Here is a 10,116-nt window from a genome sequence, read left to right on the forward strand (position 1 = left end):
AAGGAAGCATTAAAGCAACCATTCTTCTCCCCAAACAAAACAATCCCATGAAACCCCTCCGTGGTCACTTGAATCCTGTTTACCATGTTGTCATGACAACTATTCAGCCGCGCTTTGCAAAGACGGAGATAAATAGCCCTAAATGAAGCCCCCTCCCCCTCAAGTGAAGAGAGTTGTTCTCTGGGTGGAGTTTCCAAGGTCACACTAAATTGCTTGATTTTGTCCTGTGGCTTTTTTTTCCCCCTTGTTTTAGTCCTAGACCATCTTTTAAAATCTTTGGGGTCTTCCAATGTCTTTACACATTTCTTGGTGCAATGGGGGTGGGGGGTGGGGGGTGGGGGGGAGGCGGGGTAGTTAGCTCCTGCAGTTAAAAGTGGCGTCGGCAATTGCAAATCCCGCCAGCCTGAACCTCCTTTCAGTAGAATGGGGAATGAATTAAGCAGGCAGAGCCCAAGACACCACATAAAGGCCTGGGAACACCAGCGAGCCGAAGAAAGCCCGTTTTTGTGTCCGTTGCCCCAGATGCCTGTAGTCTGGACTGCTAAAGATTGCAGCCATTTACAGCGGACAGAAACTGACGGGGCGCGAGAAACCCAAGGTAGGAGCCTTTCTCTTACTTGAGCTGCTTCAAAGTTTCACATGCTTGGAATGATCGTGGTAGTGGGAAATTCTGTGGAGTTCTTTAGACCGGGGAGAATTGGGTTTTACCGTCTCTCAAAGCACCAGACCTGTTTAATTTCTAAACCAGTGGGTAAGGGCTGATTTTGATGGCATTGGCAAGTTTGAACTGCTAACGTTCTGTAGGAGTGAAGGACATTGTCACGGAAGGCATTGATAATGGGATATGCTTTTGATAGACAATTCACCTTTTATGGGGGAAAAAACCCACTTTTTAATATTGGGTTGGAAGGGGGAGATTACTTGTGGTGGTTTCCTTTGTTTGAATTTGTTATCGCGAGGCGTTCCCCTTGAAAAGTTGACACGCTACGGCTGGCAGCTTCGCCTTGTACTTGATGTGAAGCTTTTGAGGAAATCGGCCCCAGAAGAATCCTGGTGTTTAAGTTGCGTTACAAACTGCTTTGCACACAAGTGTGGAAAGGGAGAAGTTAGGGGAGCCCCATGGTCATCCGTTGACTGTCCTGTGCCAGTTTCACACCCGCAGACACAGGCCGGAAGGTTGCAACCTGCCCTGAGAAACCAGGTCAGGCACGTTTTGCTGAGATTCTCTCATTCCCCCAAGTAGGAGTCCCCAGAGGAGGAGCTTAATGAAGAGCGTCTGAAATGCTAATCTCTGGTCTCCACTGGACCCTTGAATGTGTTCAGTGGATTTCCATTCGTTTGCTAAAAGTGCCCTTTAAGGGAGCAAGTTTTAAATGTGAAGGTGGTCTTTCATATTAGATCGAGCTACATTTAAAAGAAAGGAGTAATTATAATGTGGCTGGCTGGTGCTTGGCTAAATCTACTCTCATGGAAATAAATTTCCAGCCCTAAGTGAAAACCCGATGTTAGAATGTTTTACCATCCTGTTTAGCAATCTTACAAATAATTAATCTGACATAAAATGAATTGACGTCGGAAGAGAAACGTAGTGTCTTAGTCACCAGTGGGAAAGTGCCACTTATCTCTGCCTCACTCACGCCGACTTTCTTTACCTGTATTTCTGTGCCCTTTAAGTATGTGGACCCCCGGGCTTGGTAAGAGGGCTTGAGGGGCACCATAGACTCGCTGTCCCTGATAAGTGCCACACAGCTTGTTAAAAAATACCTTGCAGGAAGACCGAGTGCAGACCCCAGCCCGTCTGCCCTGCATCCTTCCTACCTGGGAGGTGACAACTGCCAGGAGGGGGTAAACCTCCCCCCTTCCATGCCCACCAGGTCCCTTGGTCTCGGCCTCCTTCCTTCAGCCCTCCCGCTGTGCATTTTTACTTTGGGTGTTTTTCTTGAACTCCTGGAAATAGTGACCAATCCGAAGAGCAGCCCCCCCCCCCTCCAGCATTTGAGCAAATCCCAGACTATCCTGTCGCTTTCACGTGGACTGTGGGTTGGTGGTTTTGTTTTTCTGTTTGTTGGGGTTTTGGGGTTGTCTAAGCTTACACGGCCTAGGATGGGCATATCCGCGGCCCCCTTCCTGTATGTGGGATCGCTGTTAGTGACTTTGTTCTAAAACTCCCCGCAACCGAAGAGTTATTTCCCCTCAATGACTCTGGAGCAAGGGGCCTCGGTTTGAGCCCAGACCAGAGGGGAGGACTGGGGGGTGAACTGTGGTGTGACGCTCGGGCTCCGGGTCTCAGCCTCCCTGGGTCTTCTCACAGCCTTCGAGGAGGCCCTTGGCACCTCTGCAGTCTCTTTAGCATTTTGTTGTGTTGCCCTTTGACCCTGGGGGGTTCGTCTATTCCTTCCTCTGGCTGGCTCCTTCCCTGATACACGGAAATACTACAACAAATAGTAACAGTAATGCAAGCACTGCCACAGGGGTTTGGCCTCCAACTCTTTTCAGCATGAAGGCCCTGTGTCGGTGATAAACTATTTGGAAAATGTGCAGAATGCAAGTTTAAATTGTTTCACTTTTATGTAAACGATAGTCTACTCTTAATTTTGTACTTGACTTTTTGTTAGCTTAGTGTGTCATAAAGCATTCCTGTGCTTTTTTTCCCCCCATGACTGCAGAATTCTGTGAGGGGCTGTACTTTCAAATAGATTCTATTATTGGATTATTTTCTTGTTGTCAGCAGTGTTTCTGTATTATTCACGTGTACAAATACCTGTGTACATTCAAGATTGCTTTCTAAAGGTAAATGATCAGTTTATTTGCTAAATCATAGCATGCACATTGTTGTGACTTTGTGTGCATACACGCAGCCAAATTGTTCATTTAAGGCCAGCCAACAACAAACAGGAGAAATATTTTGCAACGTGTTTCCCAGGGGATTTATAGCCTTAAAAAGGAGCCCTTAGAAATCAGTAAGAAAATAATCAGTAAGTGTTTTGATAGAAAAGTAAATCACATGAACGAGAATAGTGATCCACAAATGGAAAATAGCCTGACAACCTCAAGAATATAATCAAAGAATAAAACAGTGAGGTAATTTTGCCAGTGTGTAGACCGAATGGGTTTCTTGGTTTTGTGTTGCGTTTTCCTAACACTTCCGGGGGTGGGAGAGGAAGAAACCAACTTGAATGCTCGAGGGAGTTCACTCTACGGCAGCCTTTGCCAAGAACAGTCTCCTCCTGTCTTCCTGATGCGGCGTTTCCTTGCCTCTTCCGGGACCGTCTTCCATCCGTGTTTCTCTCTCGTGCTGTCAAAAGTTCCTTGGCTCAGGGTTCCTTCTCCTTGTTCACACTCTTATATTAAATGTAGGTCAGTAGTCTGATACATTTCATACAGAAGAGGGCGGGGAGGGGGGGAAGAGTGAATGGGGAATGCTCCCACGGGCAGTGCACCCTGCAGTTTCCAAGGGGAGGCCATGCCAGTTTTCTTATTTCGAATGCTCTGCTACCTAATCTGCCCGGCCTCCCTTCTGCCGGAAGCTTCCAGGTCCCTTTCTTGCCGCCCTGCCCTCCTAATCTTCCCCGTTTGGCCCCCAGCTCCCCAGGCCTGTGACCTCGCCAGCCACCCCGCCTTCCTGGCACCTGCCTGACTGGGCCCCTCCCCTCCCCCTTGCTCTTGACTGGTCCCCGAGCGTAGGGCTGGCCTCCCTCTGCCCTCCTCCTCACCTGCGGGCTCCTGCAGGAACGCTCCCTTCTTGGCTCCGGCCGGCAGCTGGGTGAGTCCCGCAGCTCTGTGCTGTCGCAGCCCCGACCCTACTCCCCAAGCTTTGGCCCCGTAACCTACTTGTGTAACTGACTTTTTTTCTAAGTTTCCCAAAGTTGCTAGTTCTGAGCTGCTCTGTGCGCCTGCAGCACATTTCAGGTTAGAGTGTGTTCACAATTATATGTCACATTCTTTACCTTCCCCCTCCTCGTTTAATCGGGTGTTGCTTATGTATCAGGTGATCCGTAGGGTAACCCACCATGGTGCCATTGACGCTTTGGAGGGGGGCGGTCGTTTTCCTTGGGGCCCTGTCCTGGGTAGAATGGGATGTAGGGCAGCACCCATACCTTCTAACCAGTAGGTGCCAGTGACAGCCCTGTTGTCCCCAGAAGTCTCCAAATCTCCCCCAGGAGGCAAAATTGCCCTGGTTGGCAACCACTGTGGTATGGTGTCCGTGCTGAGTATTCCTTGGGTTGTTTCCTATTTTTCCTTCGCTCTTGGTAAAAGTGGCATCTACATACTATTGAACTTGTATTGCGCTGATTGGTAGGGCTTTGAACCCTGTGTTGTACTGTTGAATGTATGGTGAAAATAGAAATTTTCAGATGGTTTAACATTTTTCCAGAGGTATTGAGTCACTTGTTAAGATGTATTGTTTCCTAGTACGTAATATACTAGAACCTGTGAAGTGGGGGTGGGGCGGGGTGCCGTTAATATCAGGGCGCCCGGCAGGATTACGTAATTGCTCTGTGCTACCCACTTTCGCAGATGAATGGGTGGCCTAGTTTCAGCCACTCTGAAAGGATAAAACAGCTCATTAAAGTGTGCCAAATGCTCCATTTGTCAGTGTTTCACTTAAAAGGGAATACTGTTGAGCTTTGGAGTTAACACTGGGATATACTCAGTTTGCCTTTATGAAATGCAAGACCCGTGTCCTTGCGAAAACTACTGCGGCCGCCTCACGTCGATCCCCTCCGAGTTCATAATGGTGAAAATTTCACTGCCAAACAATGTTGCAGAAGCCTTAGAGCTTTTCTAAAAGTCCCTTCAGAGTCCCAAGAAAATAAAGCAGGAATATGCATCATAAGGTTGGATGAGATTTCTGCTTTTGAGCCCACAGGGAAAGCACCAGGGTTCAGAGAGGAAATCTTGTGTACCTTGGTATTGTCTCCAGTGGGACAGTTTGATTAAGGATATTACAGTACATGAGTAGAACACTAAAGCAAATTTGGTGGCATCAAATCCCTCAAGATTATAAGAGCCAGATGTAAGGCGTCTTTAATATGTTAATTGTGGCTTGAGAGACTGCAGAAAGAACATTAGCCTGGCTTCTTTTCATTTCCTTTTCTATCTTCTGTCTCTATTTTGGGGGGTTCGTTGGTTTTAGTATTAACTCTGAAACAGTGGTCCTGTATATTTGAATCACTGATGTCATTGCACCAGTCGGTTCCTTGGAAGCTCGTACTGTTCGATTTATAATATTGGGCATCACTTTTCAAGTCCTAGGGGCCTTTACTCCCAGGTCCCACGCAAATTAGGGAAAGGAGGTTCTTCGAGGAGTTGGAAGGGCCTTTCAGACCTGGTTGTGGCGTCGTTTGATTAGGATCACCAGGATTCGAACCCAGCTGCTGGTACTCAGGGCCGGGTGTCAGAGGGGAAGAAGATACAAAACACTGCAGAGCTCTGAGCAAGTGCCCGCCTCTTAGACCAGACATCCTCTGGAGCCCTGCTGCATCCGCAGACCGGCCACTTCTTCTCGGGAGCTCCTGGAGCTGTGCTGGAGGCGTTTCCTGGTTTACACAAACTTGGGGCTCGGCCAGTGTCCACAGAGTTCGAGCCTTTCCCTTCTCATGCTCAATTAGAAAAACTCACCTACAATACAATCGCTGGTTGTTCTCCATTACTCACCTTGCCTGCTCCCAGCACGTCCATGCTCCTTGTTACAACATGTTGTAAATGATGTTGTAAATGATTGAGGAGGTGCTTTGGAACTGGGAAGGGGCCTTTAGCAACTGACCTGGGTCCCAGGCTTTTCTGTTCTCTGTTCTGGACATTTTGGTAACCATGCCTAACACCCTCCGGCAGGTGCGGTGGGCTGTGAGCCGCCAAGGGGGGCCCTGGCTTGTGGGCAGAAAGGAACAGACGCTCCTCAGTTAAATATTAACTATACTGAGGATTGGGTGTCAACATGGAGGAAGTAGCAAAGACATGAACAGATCATGTCTGAATCCTTTCTGTGTCTGCTCAAAATCAGAGACTGGCCTCAGATGTCAGAACACTGATGGGGGGAGGGGGTCTGCAGAGACAGACCCGGGGGCATTTGTTGAGTGTTCCCCAGAGTATGGGAGATCATCATCGTGGTTGTAATCCCAACGGTTTTCTTCCCAAATCACAGAACTTTAATTCGACAACCATCGTGCCCAGCCCAGTGACTGTAGCAGTCCCCTAACCAGAACTGTCTCTCCATATTCTGGGGCTCGTGCCATAGGCTTTCCTCATTCTCAGAGAACAAGCTGATTTCGTTGCCGCTCGCTAGTGAATAAGGCAGTCTGTCCTTTAGACAGAAAGTTGGTGACCAGATGACAAAACAGGTTACTCAAAGTATTTCTGGATGAAAATAATTGGTGAAGAGGTGGCGCACCTGGGTGGCTTAGTTGGTTGGTCATCAGACTTTGGCCTGGGTCATGATCTCACAGTTTGTGAGTTTGAGCCTCACATTCAGGCCGCTCCTGTCAGTACAAAGTGGCTGCAGGTCCTCCGTCTCTCTCTCTCTCTGCCCCTCCCCTGCACATATTCTCTCCCTCCAACCTTCTAAGTAAATAAATAAAAGAATTTATGAAGATGTTTCAGGAGGATACATATCGTGGTGGACTGAGTGAGGTTTTATAGGAAATGCTGTCATACCTCATGTCACTGTGTATCTTTTAAGTCCTCTGTGTTTTCCTTGATGGAGTAAGGACAGAAGTCATCCCCTTTTAGGGCGGTTAGAAGGATTGACTGAGCATGTCTGTAAAACCCAGCCCACCCTGGCGCACAGTGGTCACGGTGGTCTGTGCTGGCCAGTACGTGGTAAGTATTCTGTTTCTGATGGAAAGAGGTAACGTATGTCTCTTGGGAGAGACCACCAATGCAAATTGTGTGGCTGTCTCAGCAAATAGAGATGTTCATTTCCTCTCATGACCTGTCCTTTGTATTGTTTTAATGTTTATTTATTTATTTTGAGAGAGAGAGCATGATCAGGGGAGGGGTATAAAGGGAAGGGGAGAGAGAACCCCAAACAGCCTCCATACTGTCAGAGCAGAGCCTGACCTGGGGCTCGATCTCAGGAACCATGAGGTCATGACCTGAGCCGAAATCAAGAGTCAGACACTTAAACGTCCTGAGCCAGCCAGGCGCCCTGACCTGTCCTTTGTGTTTCTTCACCACGTATTGAAGTTGGCACCACACCGTCAAGCAGAATTTATAAAGGACATGCATTCATTTTAAAGCAAATGTCGAAAAAGATGCGTTGGTGGGAAAAGTATTCTTAGAACTCTGAAAACTATTCTTTAAATCCAAATCTGAGGAATGCTGTTAAACGGAAGGGGATTGCTAAAGGACGTGGATGAATGTGTTCTTTTGAGGAGAGTGAAGCGAAAAGAACGTGTTTTCCTGTGTCTGTGGACTTAGGAACGTGTTTGTTCTCTGTACGTGTCCCTTTTATTTTTTTGCCATGTTGCTTAGCGGACTAGTGTCCAACCTAAAACTCTTTCATCTGGATTCTCAGGCATCAGTGTCTTGAAGCAAAGTGCCAGGCTTCCAAGGAGCCGGGGAAAGCCCACCACATACTAGGCTCTTTCCCCATTTGGGGTGCAGCGGGGGAGGGGCATCACATTTAAACATCCTGAGTCGAACAGCTCGGAAGCCTGGCCCTCAGTCTGGCTGCTGCAGTGTTTGGGACACTGTCGAGGCCCCGGGGATGGGAATAACCTGGCCTTTGAGCATCGCCTGACCTCTGGTTTCCTAGCAACTCCCAACTGCTCAGTGGAATATTTTGTGGCGCTCCTAATTTATACTTAACAGATATTGGCTGTGTTTAAGGCTGGCTAATTTCCCATTATGACTTGCAAACAACCACTTTAATACATGAATAAGCCAGAGAAAGGACTCCTAGGAAGCTGGGCTCACCAGCATCCCCTTCTCACCAGGCCTTCGTTTTCCTTCTAGAAAGTAAGTAGAATTTACCAAGGACTTGGAAATGCATGAGCATTTCCCCCAGGACAGGCTGCAGGGAGCGTTTTCAAGTAAAATTCTTTTCGGTTCCCTTTTTTTCCCTGGTATCCCAGCCGAGGTTTGGACGTTTGCAAGTCCGCTACATCCAATATCAAGGAGCAACGGAGCAACCCTTCCTTCGCTGTACTGTGTTAAGCAAATGTAAAGTGGTTACTTTGTCTCTGCTTCTTCCTGGGCAAATGAGGGGATGGGATGGGGCGATTCTCACACCCTCCCAGCTCTCAGCCAATGTGAATGTGATGAAATCCTGCTCTTTCTAAGAATTGACCTCTTCAGTTTGGGGCGCACATTTTTCTGAGCCGCCATTTTTACTTCCACACTTCTTAGAACTGTTAAAACTCTTCATGCCTAATTTGGTTCCGTAGCGGTGATCTCTCAGAACCACTCTTCTCCTCTGTGTCTGAACTTAAAAAATAATTTCTTTCAAACTTAAGTATGGTGAATGATCTTCATTTCCAGTGGCTCAGAAGTTTTTTGTTTTTGCTGTTTGTCTCTGAAGTTCAATTACCGTAAAGCAAGAAACCACACAGTATATTGTCCTGATAATTATCTGTACATAAATTCATGCTCCCCTTGCGGTGTGTCTTAGTACCGGTTGAAGGAGCATTATAAAAATAATAACTCTGGACCAAGCTTTACAGATGTCAATTTGACAGGTTTTCCAGGCTGTGGACACTGAAGGGTGTGGGGCCACTGGGTCCCCGCTTCTCCTGTTTTCTTCCCTGTCCCCTGTTCTTTGTATCTCACTCAGCATCCTTAGAGCGCTGGCAGAACCGCAGTGATTGTGTGAGTGACTCAGTACGTTCCAAGGCTCTTCCAGCATTTTGGTGACTGATGGGCGCCTCCTTGCCAACATCTACAAAGAGGGACAGCTGCCCTCCTAATTTGTATTTCTCGGCATGATTTTTCAGAGCGGGTGTGAATAAAGGGGCCTATGACCTATTCAGTATGGTGGACGGAGAAGTTGAAACCGAACAGTGATGAATTGTGTGAGACTGAGTTTTAGTTCAGCAAGATAAAGGGTTTAATTACATTCATTAGATTAAATGGCAACAGATTATACCCAAGCGGGAGGCTGCTTTCTGAGGATTTCCAGATGGGACTTATGCGAAGGGTCGGACCTTCTGGTGCCTTTACTGGGGTTTGTGGTCGATTTAGAACAAACGTGGAGTCTCCCTCTCCACCCCCATCCACCCATCTCTCTGTGTTTTTCTGCGTCTCCTTCAACACACATTAGTTGAGTCTCAGGATCGATTTGTAGATACTCCCAAACCTCTAATTTTAAATTTATGTGACCTGTTCAGAATTTAAATTTGCCCCTCCAGCTCAGCCTTTCATCTTTCTATTGCTTTTACTCTTTGTTGCCCAGACCTCAGTCCCTTGGTGTCCCTTCATCTCCCCCATGGACTCATTCTGGACGTTCCTTTTTTGCCTCATTGGATTCACTGGTGGGCCTTAACTTTTCTTTCTGATTGGAGCACAGCCTACCTATTCTAAAAGTGCTCGGGTCATAAATATCCTGCTTGTCATGATCACTGCGTAAGTGCACACCTCAAACCAGTGGCCTGCGCAGGGCGGGGAGCGGTTTGGTTATAAACTTGTGACTCTGGTGTGGTCCCTTGGGTCACTAACCCGCCTTGTCCTCTCTGATTCCGCTCTGGTGCTGGATGGTATCGAAAGCTGTGCTCTGGTCGGTTCCAGGACGTGTTTGTGTCCGCTCTGGAGGACGAGACTCCCTGTCCCCCAGGCCCTCCCACACTCACGAACCTGAAGTCAGCCTTCCCACCGCGTTGCATGACCTCACCTTGTAACCCAGCACAGGACGGAGGGCATCTGTCACCAGCCAGCTCGCCGCCCTCCTCCGAGGGGCCCCATTTCTCCCTCCCTCCCTGTCAGGGTCTCACGAGGTTTTGAGCGCTGTGTTTCTAGAACTGCCCTGTCCCAGGCCTCTGACTTATTTGGCTGCTTCGCATGAAGCCACTAACTTGTAGCGCTCACCGTGGCCACAGGCGCTCCGTCCATGCGTTCTGTCTTTGACTCTGACCTAGATTTGAACTCGACCACGGCCCTGTGATGCCCATCTGGCCTTGGCAT

The 10,116-nt window shown here is 48.1% G+C and overlaps 1 protein-coding gene across 1 annotated transcript in view; it reads left to right on the forward strand.

The window, feature by feature from the left end:
* The window catches only part of MYO10 (myosin X), a 227,099-nt gene that overhangs the window by 158,186 nt on the left and 58,797 nt on the right, over positions 1-10,116 (forward strand). The gene's annotated exons all lie outside the window — the stretch shown is intronic.

The sequence above is a fragment of the Suricata suricatta genome, chromosome 6 (genome assembly GCF_006229205.1).
Source record: "Suricata suricatta isolate VVHF042 chromosome 6, meerkat_22Aug2017_6uvM2_HiC, whole genome shotgun sequence".
NCBI classification, from domain to species: Eukaryota; Metazoa; Chordata; class Mammalia; order Carnivora; family Herpestidae; genus Suricata; species Suricata suricatta.